Raw genomic sequence first — 13,968 nt, 5'->3', positions numbered from 1 at the left:
ATATATGAATGAATGCATTTATGCTAAAGTTTGTTAATTTAAAAAATGAAGTTTCTAGTAGAAATCTTTGAATTCTAACACTCAAAAAATAAACTTTAAGATTGACAATTTTGACATGACTTTTAATATTAAAACTTATTTAAAAGGACTATTCATAAAAGAAAAAAAAGGGACTTATTTAAAACAACATTCCATATCTTATTGAAAAAATAAATCAGTATGTACAACAAAATAACAATAGAATATTAATCATCGCTTACATAAATATGCATCTAGTGCATTGGGTCCACGTGTATAAAATCTGTCATACTTGCCTTCTTCCACACGGTTCCAACAATATCAAAGCTGTCCGCCAAAAACGCGTAATAATAGCGGCAAAAACGTGAAAGAATTGAGAGGAAACTTCGTCAGAAGAGCAAGGTGCCCGAAAAACGTTGTCGGTTACATTTTATTATTATTTTCTTGAAATATTCAGTGCATTCATTTCTCGCATAATCTACTCCCACGGGAAAGCTATGTTTATGGGATTGCGAAGGATGAGCAAAAACAATTGAAGGCATTGAAGTTGTGAGAACCCTAATAATGGCGGCACACATGAAGGGTATGTTACTTGTTCAATACGTAACATATCTTAGCCGTATATTGTTTTAGCTGAACTTAGGAAGATCAACCAGAGCAATAGTTCTTTTGTTACACATTTATCCAAGGCTGTATTTTCTTTTAAGTAAGTAATGGGGTCTTTTAAGGATATCTCTTCCATGTGAGTCTGTTAAAGTTTTTAATTCATCTGTGAAATAGTGATTCCCTATTTGAAATAAATGATTTATGACCAATTGTAACATTTCTTGCTTTTGTTTTTCTTCAGATCATATACTTTGTAGACAGAATATGTATGGCATAAACTGCTTGTGTTTCTTTGAATGTTGTTATCTGGAGATAAGAAGACTACTTCAGTGGTTGTAAGATGTTACAGTTGCAGAACAGATGATGAGCAGTACAAAAGAAGAAGTGATGTCTACTTTGGTACAGCTATTTGCATTCTGGCAAAAAGGAAGAGGTATTTATAAACAGACATGGCTGATTTTAAATAATATCAGAGCTTAATTTTAATGCATGTTGTTGTGCTGTTTTATGATGCGTTCAAACAGTGGTAAAAAATTAGGCAAAGGAATAGTTTTTAATTCGTACGTCCAAGAAAAACCCTGCTTTGTATGGAAATGGTATATAAAGTTAAAGCATAGATACTTATTTAGATTTTATGCTTGGGTCTTCAGATGGGTGGTATGGACTTATACGTTGTAAGCTGTTGCCTAATAAATCAATGCATTATTTATTTTAAGAAACTAAATAAAGATTTGGTCGTGCTCTCGTTTTGTCAGTCTCACTTTTTCTGATTCAATTGTTACTCTTGTTTTTGGTTTCGCTATGGTTATATTATATTCCAAAGTATCAGATGTATAGATGTATATTTGTATACAGTTATAATATACTCTTCTATACATAGGCTGATCTAACCTTGAAAGAGATAACTTCCATTATGTCTGAACCCTAGTTTGTTAGAACGGCCAATGAAATCTAATTGTTTAGATGAAACACCATTGTCATTTTAAGTAACCCTTTTCTGGACTGAACCAGCAGTGTTTAAGTTTGAAACAACAAAGCCACTGCTATTTTCCAAACTTCTTCCCCAGCATGAGTAGAGTGTGGTCACACTCTAGTGGACCCATACCCCAAAATCCTGATCTCATATGTTTTGCAGCTCTGAAAATGAGCTATGCTATGCTAGTATACCTTTAAACTCTAATAAGGGACTGTTTGGTAGGGACTGTTTGGTTGGTGGAATAGGAATTGGAAATTAGGAATATGTTTCTATTTTCTGTTGTCATGTCCCCAATTTTTAGGTGACAGTTCGATTTAATTAATTTAATTAATGGTTGTCCAAGGATGACTAATTAATTATTTTAATTAAATAAATAGTTATTAAAAGATAACTTTATATTTAATAAAGTGACTTGGAAAATATTTAATAAAGTCACTTGAGGGATAAGATCAAAAATGTTCTAGAAGTCTCTGGAGAAGGTGGAGAGAAAAGAATAAATAGGCACCCCGGGGCTCCATTCGAATCAAGCAGTTGGATTATCTCTCTTTGATTTTTCAGATTGTGATTCAATCACAGATGCATTGTGGAACCTAGGGTTTTCGCAATTGTCACAGTTGGCCATTGAGAACGATAACTCTCAATTGGTACGCAATTTTGAGGGTGTGAAATATCATCCGAATTATTGCAGATTGGAGGTGACATTCAGTCATTTCATCAGGGGTAGAATCGGGTGGTCTAAGGCCGAATTTTGGAGGGTCATTCTGAGAATTGAGATTTCAAGATTAAAAGATTTGCAAAATTGGAGTATTATTTTACGGATCAGTTGGCAAAAAGGAGCAAGGCAACTTCTTCATAGAAAGTTGCAGTGTGAGCAGATCGGGAGTAGAAGAACGAGTTCCAAGCCAGCTTTCTAGCCAGCATTTCCGTACGCTGTTAAGGCCGAAGTCTGGGCCAAAGGAAATGGCAAAGATCATGTTATAGGATACACAGCGATAAATGGTAGCATCGGAATATCTATGGGGTTGGTTCATTGAGTCACAACAGGACCACGGAGCAATTCATACAGGGCTGAAGATAGACAGGCGTCTGCATTGAACCCTTGCAACAAAATATCACCTGCAGCCAGCATCAGGCACAAATGATAGAAGGCGGAATAGAGAGAGGGAGAGGATAGAATAAATTCAAATCCGTCCACCTGCAACATTCGGGATTGAGAAGGAAACGGGCATAAGAAACATCTTTCAATACAAGCGGCTTCCTTCAGCATCCGTAAATAGCACTGGCAATTGCGTGGAGTTTGGAGAGATCACTAAATAATCGCAGATTACAATGACACGGGTTTGAAACAGGTTGCAATTAATATTGAAGCGATTCCCTCTGAACAAACAAGAACGAATCTGATCTCCATTCGATCCAGTCTGGACCAGTTTCAATCCCGTATTAAGGCTACGAATTATGAACCTTGGAGGTCGGCGGTTTTCAGAATAGAACCATTATTCTGTTCCCAAAGAAAACAGTCAATTGCGACCCAAAGGAAGTTTCAAAGAAATGAGTGTCGGTTCCAAAAGGTTAAGGAAGTTGGAAGCTGAAGAGAAACGGCGGCAAGACCAGGCATTTGAGGTAGCATTCTTCTGGGAGTTCTGGCCAGATAATGTATGAATATTTCTTAAAATATTTTATGAAAGTGTGTGGAGATTAAGCTTCGGTGGGCAGAGGTAGTTGTGCTTTCTAATTCATTGTCTTGTTAAGAAGTGCCATGATTATATCTACCTGGTCAATACAATTCAGTACATGTTTTAAATCACTGCTATCCATTAATTAGATTGTTTGGTAAGGGATTAATTATAAGGGTTTCACCATTCGATAGACTTAAAAGGGGGTACGAACCATAGAGCTACGGCATCAATTAGGCAGATTTGGGTATAAAATCTACAACTTTGGTTGCCAACTGTTTGACGAAATGTCAAACCTTTGAAGTTTTAGTATTTTTGGTGCTGGAGTAAGCAATAATCCTATCGGGGATATCTCAGTGGTATCAGAGCGGTTTTCTTGCCATCCTGTGGGGTGAGAACCAAATTACATGAGTGATCAGCACTCTACTTCAACCAAGATGGACAGGTACAACACAAAGTCTCCAAGGACACAATCTTGGACAAGTAATAGACGCGGTATTCAGAGTCAGAATTGTGGAAAGGAGGACTATTCAGGCATTCAGGATGAGCTCAGAAAAATCAAACATAACATGTCTGAACTGTTGGTTAAACACCACCGTATGCTTGACAGGCTGTCCGTCCCAGCTAAGGTGAATAAATCAACTGGATTTCATTTTGGCAAATCTTCTCACAAAGCATTGACTGATACAATGAGAGATGCTACTAGGAACCTTAATGAGGAGTTTGAGAAACAAGTGTGCAACCGGTCAGAGGCTTCAGTTCGGTCACAGGAAGAAGTGGTGAAGAATATTACGCTGATAGATAATAATTGTCAACTTGACACTCAAGTTGAGACAGTTGTATACAGGTTTCCCAAGGGTGATGTCTCATGTACTCAGGGTAGTTTGGTTCCAACAAGCAATGATTACAGTGAAGTGAGTTCAGATGACGATGAAGATGTCATTGTGCATGGTGATGAGATACCTGGTGAAAATGAGCAGACATCGAGCATTTATGATTTTGCTGACAAAGAGTACCAGGCTCAGTTAGATGTTTCGTCACATGAGGATGAGAATGGCAGTACTTCACATGATTTGTCCAGCCAGCTGAAGGTAAACAAAGATAGTATTGTGGCTTCTTTATCTCATCATGACAGCATGCAGGAGATGTTAGAAGAGCACATCCAGATGATTCAGTTACAAGGAAGACATAAGGGAGTTCAGGCGAATTCTTCTTGCTGCGACTTACATGCAATTGGTGAAGGAATGGGAACGACGAAGTTGAGCTATTTGCATCTTCTATCAGACCGTGATCATCTTCTAAGCCTTACCAAAGATTATTCAGATGCCTTGAGGAGGAAGGAGGAGGAAGTTGTCAAGCTTTCTTGCGAGCTTGAGGACACTCGAGCAACTTTGGCATTACAGGACTGGGAGAGACATGAGAATGAGCATGGCATGGAGCTAAGTTTAATTTCATCTGGTACGTCTAACACTCAGCTTTCTACATTTGACGGATCATATATGGTAGCTGATAATGTTACGAGTTCATCTTGCATTCACATCCAGGATACAAGGACAATGGCAGATAGGTATGTGAAGTTAGTTGTTATTGGTCACATTACTCAGGTAAGGAGTTTACTTGAGTTACCAGCTGTTTCTTGTTTACGGATATGGACTCGAGAACGTTTCAGCAGCATTTGGGATTCAGTTAACTAAAGATCTTTAACACTTAATGGTAGCAATGATTGTCTGAGTGCTATCATGGATTTGATTAGCAGAGTATACGGTGTTGTCTTTCCTTGTACCAGCAGAACATCCGATGTTGGTATTAGTTTTTATACACCGGTATTGGGCTTGGTTCATATATGTAGACGACCCTTCTTGCTGAAAGGTGTTGAAGATTTTTCATATTTGCTAGTGTGTACGGATGAGTCCCAGGATCATTTTGGCCTTGATGACATCCAGGAGGATGAAATGGACAGTTTTGAAGACACAGCTTCTTTGACAGTTTCTTTGGGTACAGAAGAGCTTGACAGCAGTACTACAATTTTTGACAATTTGGATATTGATATGGACCTTGGAGATGATTCACGAGATATGGATGTTAATATTGAGGATACTCCTTTAAGAGCTCCAGAAGAAGATTGTTGGAGACAGTTCAGCCAGAGCCATCGTGTGACTAGCCAGTTGAAAGTTAGTGAGCGAGACATTGCTATCGCTTGTGAGCATTTTGATACTGCTCGTCAGTTGTTGGCTGTTACTGGTTGGGGTTCTTCTATGACAGATGAGTCCAGTGGTGGTTATTTTTCTTTGGCAGAGATTCATGCCTTGCGTGAAGCTGTTCAGATTTTGAAGCAGGATTATTTACGATTGGTAGCCGACCGTGATCACTTGGTTGAGTGGGGGAGCACAGCATATGAGGCACTCTTGGATCGTGAAGAGGAGGTGAGTGAGCTTTCCCAAGAGCTCATAGCGACTACTGAGGCGTTAGAGGACACACGGCGAGATCTACAAAAGTCGCAGTTTCAATTGAAGGAGGTGACTATGGAGTTGGAGCATTTGCGGTCAAAACCAGCTCCAGACCCAGTTCATTTTTCTATTGAGGTAGATGACGGTAAGTACACTCCTACAGTTGTTTTTGAGGAGCTTATTGTTGAGACTGACACACATGTTCAGGGTTTGGAAGAAGTTGGTCTTAATGAGTTTGGGATACCGGTAGAGTCAAGTTTCCAGATTGATTCTTCTCAGATAGTTGATAGTGTGGTACAGCTGAGTATGCCACCCTTACAAGAGGACCAATTGTGGTGTAAAGGAGAGTATGTTAATGTTTCCTTATATAATTTTTACTGCACTGAACCGTTCATGAAGTATTTGTTGGATAGTGTGTGTGTTCAGTTAGACTCGCATAAGGTGACAGAAGGTGTTCTCATCCAAGATACTAGTGTTATTTGCAGATTGGTTGAGAAGATTATAAGGGTCCTTTCTACTATTCTACCTCACAGGGATCTTGAGGAGGGGTTTGTTGAGCAAAATGCACGGGATCCTATCCAGCCTACAGTCACTCGGAGTCAGAAAAAGGAGCCATCTGTTGATTCCCAGTTCAGTGATGATGAGCCAGCAGCAGAGTTTGGAGGTTCTTACCGACATTATAGGGTAGGGTACGCTCATCAGTTTTCTTTTGACACAGAGATAGAAGATTTTATTTCACGCAGATGTAGATTGGCTCCAGTTTCTTACCATCCATTAGGGGATAGATTGGCACCATCTTTTGAAAATAAAACTGGTAGTAGAATGTTACTCGGCCTGCAACATCGACACGCTCGGAGCAGTTTTTCAGAGATTGAATTTGCTGGCAGTAATTCAGGTACCTATGGCTGTTGTCATATCTACAGTGCAGTTGGGTGCAGGTGTCATTTTGACAGGAGCTTGAGTTTTGATAGAATTGATGTTTCAGTTGGCTTGGGTTCCGCAGAATGGTTTCTTCTACTGACATCTACAGTTGGTTTATAGATGATTTCATCAGAGTTGTCAGTTGTTTGGATGTTGAGTACAGTTTCTCAGCTACTGGTATTGATGATTTCTCCACAGGAGTATGATGCGGATTGGGATGATACACAGATTTACATTTGGGATCCAGGAAGACTGATTGGTTCATGGTTCAGCCATTGCTTGGGGACAAGCAATTTCAGGAAGGGCGGACTGTCATGTCCCCAATTTTTAGGTGACAGTTCGATTTAATTAATTTAATTAATGGTTGTCCAAGGATGACTAATTAATTATTTTAGTTAAATAAATAGTTATTAAAAGATAACTTTATATTTAATAAAGTGACTTGGAAAATATTTAATCAAGTCACTTGAGGGATAAGATCAAAAATGTTCTAGAAGTCTCTGGAGAAGGTGGAGAGAAAAGAATAAATAGGCACCCTGGGGCTCCATTCGAATCAAGCAGTTGGATTATCTCTCTTTGATTTTTCAGATTGTGATTCAATCACAGATGCATTGTGGAACCTAGGGTTTTCACAATTGTCACAGTTGGCCATTGAGAACGATAACTCTCAATTGGTACGCAATTTTGAGGGTGTGAAATATCATCCGAATTATTGCAGATTGGAGGTGACATTCAGTCATTTCATTAGGGGCAGAATCGGGTGGTCTAAGGCCGAATTTTGGAGGGTCATTCTGAGAATTGAGATTTGAAGATTAAGCGATTTGCAAAATTGGAGTATTATTTTACGGATCAGTTGGCAAAAAGGAGCAAGGCGACTTCTTCATAGAAAGTTGTAGTGTGAGCAGATCGGGAGCAAAAGAACGAGTTCCAAGCCAGCTTTCCAGCCAGCATTTCCGTACGCTGTTAAGGCCAAAGTCTGGGCCAAAGGAAATGGCAAAGATCATGTTATAGGATACACAGCGATAAATGGTAGCATCAGAATATCTATGGGGTTGGTTCATTGAGTCACAACAGGACCACGGAGCAATTCATACAGGGCCGAAGATAGACAGGTGTCCACATTGAACCCTTGCAACAAAATATCACCTGCAGCCAGCATCAGGCACAAATGATAGAAGGCGGAATATAGAGAGGGAGCGGATAGAATAAATTCAAATCCGTCCACCTGCAACATTCGGGATTGAGAAGGAAACGGGCAGAAGAAACATCTTTCAATACAAGCGACTTCCTTCAGCATCCGTAAACAGCACTGGCAATTGCGTGGAGTTTGGAGAGATCACTAAATAATTGCAGAGTACAATGACACGGGTTTGAAACAGGTTGCAATTAATATTGAAGCGATTCCCTCTGAACAAACAAGAACGAATCTAATCTCCATTCGATCCAGTCTGGACCAGTTTCAATCCCGTATTAAGGCTACGAATTATGAACCTTGGAGGTCGGCGGTTTTCAGAATAGAACCATTATTCTGTTCCCAAAGAAAACAGTCAATTGCGACCCAAAGGAAGTTTCAAAGAAATGAGTGTCGGTTCCAAAAGGTTAAGGAAGCTGGAAGCTGAAGAGAAACGGCGGCAAGACCAGGCATTTGAGGTAGCATTCTTCTGGGAGTTCTGGCCAGATAATGTATGAATATTTCTTAAAATATTTTATGAAAGTGTGTGGAGATTAAGCTTCGGTGGGCAGAGGTAGTTGTGCTTTCTAATTCATTGTCTTGTTAAGAAGTGCCATGATTATATCTACCTGGTCAATACAATTCAGTACATGTTTTAAATCACTGCTATCCATTAATTAGATTGTCTGGTAAGGGATTAATTATAAGGGTTTCACCATTCGATAGACTTAAAAGGGGGTATGAACCATAGAGCTACGGCATCAATTAGGCAGATTTGGGTATAAAATCTACAACTTTGGTTGCCAACTGTTTGACGAAATGTCAAACCTTTGAAGTTTTAGTATTTTTGGTGCTGGAGTAAGCAATAATCCTGTCGGGGATATCTCATCTGTTTAGGGCCCGTTTGGTCATGGGCATAGGAATGGAGAATAGGCATGTACTATTGGGAATAGGAATGGCTATTCCAATAACAGGTATTTTTTGGAATGGGTATAAGCTCATTTTAGAGGCAAAATGGGAATATGTATTCCTGTTCCCTATTCTAAGTGACAAACCAAATAGAAAATGGAAAACGTATTCCAACTTTTCCATTCCTATTCCAACAACCAAATGGGCCCTTAGTGAATCAATTGGAATAGGGAATAGGAATACATATTCCCATTCTATCTTTAAATTGAACTTGTATCCATTCCGAAAAATAGATGTTATGGAAATAATGATTCCTATTCCCAATATGCATTCATATTTTCAATTTCTAAGTGCAACCAAACTAACTTTGCTCATGAGTCTCCATTATGATATGAAATTTATCATGCCCTCAATATTCAAGATGAAATAATGAATATTGAAATTAATTTTAATTCATCAATCAGAGATCAAATAATAAGAAAATAAGAGTGCTATAGAGCTAGAGTCCCACCTTAAGAAGCTTTAGAATAGAAAAAAATTAACATGATCTAGTTTGTAGATTTTCGTGAAGATTTTTCAATTAATTCTAAGTAAAGATGCCCTTTTCTATTTTATGAGAATTAGCTTTCAATATAGAGATAGAAGTTGTAGGATCCTGAGAATTGTGATGGTATTAATTTTTGGAGGAGATTATATTACACTTTGATCAAATTACGACTAATAAAAAAATGTATTTCCAAGAACTGACCACAATAAACCAATTATATCGACATGGGGGATTGGTGGCTCAATGGTTTGGCATACTTTGAAGACAGGTGCGATGTTGGTAAAGAGGGGTCTATTTTGGATATGTAAAGGAGGTTCTCAGGCTTTGTTTTGGTATGATGCTTGGGATGGATTCCCTTCCATTTTATCCATATACCCTCATCTTCAGCCTCTTTGTGACTCTTTTCTTGCCACTGGATGGGATAAAGTGGCTCATTACAAGACTCCTTATCAATTGGGACCTGTTGTTGGTTACAGATGGAAGCATTCTTCTGATTGGCCTCCTAGAGGTACAGACATGGATCGTCAGGAGCTTTCTCAAATTCTGGCCTCTAGAGAGTGTTCTTCTTTGCTTGGTCCAAATGTTCTGGCTTGGGGCGATACCTTGTCTGGTAAATATCATGTCTTTGCTGGGTATCAGGAGATAACTAGACAATTATTTGGGGATGCTGAGGTCCCTTGGTGGAAGCAAGTTTGGAATAAAGTTTCTTGGTCCAAGTGCAATTTTTTCATGTGGCTAGTGGCTCACAACCGTTGTCTTACCTGGGATAATCTTTGTAAACGTGGATTTCAGGGCCCCTCTTATTGTGTTTTGTGTGGTAATGGAGAGCAGTTTGTCTCCCATCTGTTCTTCCATTGCTCCTATTCTACTCAGATATGGCACCTTTGGTGGAGCGCTTGGGGTTGCTCTTGTCAGCATGCTTCCTCTTAGCCTGAGTTCTGGGCTCGATTGGGTACTGCTCCCTCCAAGTCTTCTTTTCTCCATGCTGCTTGGGTTGCTGGCCCATCTTTCATGCTTTGGCATATCTGGTTGGAGAGGAATCGTCGCATATTCCAAGATGTTCGGCTTGGTGTTTTTCATCTTTGGTGGAAAATATCACATTCTCTTCAAGAAACTATTCTTGTGAAGTGTGAGCTTGATGGGGGTATGGATCCAGTTGATCTTGCTATCTATAATCGCCTCAATTTTCATCTGCAGGATGGGGCTGTAGCTCATAGGTTTCCTTCTATGTCCAAGCAACTTCACCATTAGAGGAAGGGTCGGGTTAACCGAGATGGGTACTGGACTCCTCCTCCCTGTGGAGTTCTAAAAATTAACACTGATGGTTCTTCCCGTGGGAATCCTGGTCTGGCTGGTATTGGTGGAGTGGCTTGTTGTAGTTCTGGGGATGTTAAATTTTTCTTCTCAGTTCATAAGGGTGATTATACTAACAATCTCATGGAAGCTCAGGCTATTTTATATGATGTGGAACAATGTTGCTTGCGAGGATGGAGTAAGATTATCTGTGAGTCTGATTCCCAGGTGGTCTTCGCAAGAGCTTGAGGAGGTTAGTTGGTAGCTGGCCACTGTTGTTAAGCAGATTCTTTTCTTCTCTTCCTCTTTTTAGTTCATTAGGTTCACATATATTCCTCGTGAATGGAATAGAACTACTGATTGTTTAGCCAAATGGGCATCTAGTCATGATCCGGGTTGGAATATTAGGGATAGGAGGCAACTGTCCTTTGAGATGGTGCAAGAATTTGATGATCTTGTTGCTCAGGATCGAGCTCCTTGTTGAGCTCCCCTTGTTGTATTCCTTTCTGTCATAATAAATTTTTACCCTTCTTTTTTCCAAATACGCCAATTGAAGCATTCAAAAAATTTCTAAAGTGGATGTCATCTTACTCAATTAAAATTTCTGCCTGCAGAAAGATAAGAGAAACATGGACAATTCTAGGAATTATTTGAAGAAGACAAAATCAAAACTCATGATTGTAATGTTTCAAAATATTTACAAAGTTAGTATTTAGTGCAATTTAGGGACAAATAGCCTAAGTTATGCATCCATATTAAATCAGTTATTAGTCTAATAACTTGGTTAAAATAGAAATATTATTAAAAAACATTGACCTGTTATTAGCAATGTAATATCCAATTCTTTCAACCCTTCACTATTTCTATAACTAATAATTTACATAATTTAAAAAAAAAAAACATAAAGATTTTAAGAGAGACCTTAAAGTGTAATATCAAAATATAGTCAATATAACTATAAATAGATGAATGCAAGTGTGAGTATACTTTTCCAAAAATTTCTTGCTATACTTTTTATTTAGATTACATTCAAAAAATAAAAATGTAATGTAAAATTCATATTCATAAAAAAATTGAAATACAAAATAGATTTTATTGAATTTATAGAAACAAATTTATATATTAATAAAATCATAGTTATATTATGTTTGCCTCTACAACTTGGTCTGATTATAGTTATAGTGACACAAGATTCAATTTAAGGTATTTTATAAGTAATTTGGATCTTGGAAAACATTTGGTTTTGGATTTTTACAATGTTTTTAAGTAAAATATGTAGTGAAAAACTACGTTACAATATATTGAATAAAATTTTAGATGAATACTTAAACTTCATAAAAACTTATATTTTCAAAAAAAATATTATAAACAAACAGCAAAAAATTCAAGGAAAATAATAAATATGATAATAAATTTTAATATAAGAATTGGAATAGATTGAAATTAATTTTAAAGAGAACAAAATTGATTAAATAAGAAAATAACTACATTAAAAGATTAATAAAATTGAGAAAGCCTCCATTCAAACAAAATAGACCATAATGCAATTATGGCAAAAAAGTCAATATGCCCTCCCTACTATTTGATATTATAATATTAAGCTGAATTATTAAACCTAACCTTTCTCTAAAAAATTCCAAAAAATAGAACTACTCTGTACTTTGATAGTATGCTATCATATTTGCAAAACAAAATCTCAAAACTACGTCAACTCCTTTTATATCGAGTTATAAAAGTACATCAATAATTTTGTTTAATGTTGGAATGCAAATTCTTAGTTTTGTTGTTTGTTTATAACATTGATATTCTAGTTTAATGTATCCTTGTTATTAAATTTTTTTTCAAGCAATTAGTTAGGTTTAAATGTTCTATATATTTGATCCATTACAAAGAAGAACAAATCCACATGAGATAGGTGGAAAGGAAGCTTATGATGAGCTTTTAAATACATTAAAAAAGCTTTTAAGGAATAATGGGAGTAATATATTATGCAATTTCAGTCAAAGTTGCAAAAGTCATTGATGATTGAATCCTCAATCACTCCTTATAGAAAAAAATGAGAATTTATCTTGGAACCAGGCTCCTGTGATGGCCAACATAGCTAAGTGACCATTCTTGATCTCCTTGGTCCTCAATTCTAGAGGAGCCTAGGGCCTAGCCTAGGGCTTTCCAACTAGAGACCTCTAAGATATCCCACATTGGTGCCAGTGAGGTTGTTGTTGGGGAACATAGGGTTAGTGTAGATAGATCTAGGCTCAATTATGTTTTCCCATCACTACCCCTCTACCCATCCAAGCAACATCATTTCCACCATGTAGAGAATGGTCTTGTTAGTGAAGTACTCCTTCTTTTCTATAGTGTACCAGAAAGAAGCCCCAACTCTATCAAAAATCCTAGGATGAATATCACTACCATTCCCAGCATTTCCCACTTGCAGTGCACCAAGTCCTATTGCACATTCCATTTCAGCACCTCTAAATTTCTAACCTTAGGAACATAGATAATCAATTTGAAATATGCTAAAATGAGCTCACACTCAACACCTTCCTTTTAAAATAAAAGGATTTATCTATGATATAGACACCTTCAACAACAAACTCTATTCTTTGGCTTGTTTAACCAACAAATAATAGATCTTAAATCTTACAAACTCAAAGACAAACTATCCCAACCTATTAGCTACAATTACACATGGAAAATGGCTTCTAGATTGAAAATGAACAGACTCATCTATAATTGCAACTTCATATTTCTATTGGCCTGGATAGAGACATAATGTTTTGGTTGGAAATGGCTAGAAAATTACAATAGGAGTATGTGCAGGATCATGCTCAACTAAACTATACTCTTAAGTGGCAATAAAAAATTAGAAAATCAGGGTTATGTCAACTTAATGTGCAATTTTCTACTTGTCATTAACTTTATATCAAAAAGTTGAGAGAAAAGAATCTCTAGGAAATTGAATCTAGTTTCTAAACTTCTAGGACTTATCTATAAATAAATAAAAATTGATTGGTCAATTTTTATTATTTTTAATGCAATATTACAAAAAATTTAGAACAAAAATAAGAAGTAGACATCTGTTTAACCATCTTAATCAAAATCAAATGATAATAATTTTTAATAATATTCTAGATATAAGTAGTAGATTCACGCCTAGATGTGATACATTTTTTTGGATTTTTAATTCTAAGTAAATAATTAATAATTAATTTTTGACTTTAGTATTTTTGGAATTAAAAAAGTCTCTTGTCTGACCACCTTAACTAATTCAAAACTTTGCAAAATCTAATTTTTCCTTTTTTTTCCTTATAGTGGAAGAAACATATAATGTGATACATCTTTTGAATTTCAAAAATGTTGTACCATTTGAAAGTTATAGTTATTTTTTTAGTGTGTTAGTCAAC

The 13,968-nt window shown here is 37.0% G+C and overlaps 1 long non-coding RNA gene across 2 annotated transcripts in view; it reads left to right on the top strand.

Annotated features, from left to right (window-relative positions):
• Positions 1-495: 495 nt before the first annotated feature.
• The window catches only part of LOC149545732 (uncharacterized), a 52,701-nt gene continuing 39,228 nt past the window's right edge, over positions 496-13,968 (top strand). For both annotated transcript variants that reach the window (XR_016354285.1, XR_016354286.1), the window contains exons 1-2: positions 496-601; positions 866-1,057. This is a non-coding gene — a long non-coding RNA (uncharacterized LOC149545732). The remainder of the gene's footprint in view (positions 602-865; positions 1,058-13,968) is intronic.

The sequence above is a fragment of the Cupressus sempervirens genome, chromosome 7 (genome assembly GCF_028749045.1).
Source record: "Cupressus sempervirens isolate cs-2001-9-10 chromosome 7, ASM2874904v1, whole genome shotgun sequence".
NCBI classification, from domain to species: domain Eukaryota; kingdom Viridiplantae; phylum Streptophyta; class Pinopsida; order Cupressales; family Cupressaceae; genus Cupressus; species Cupressus sempervirens.
This window is presented reverse-complemented; position numbering and strand designations above follow the sequence as displayed.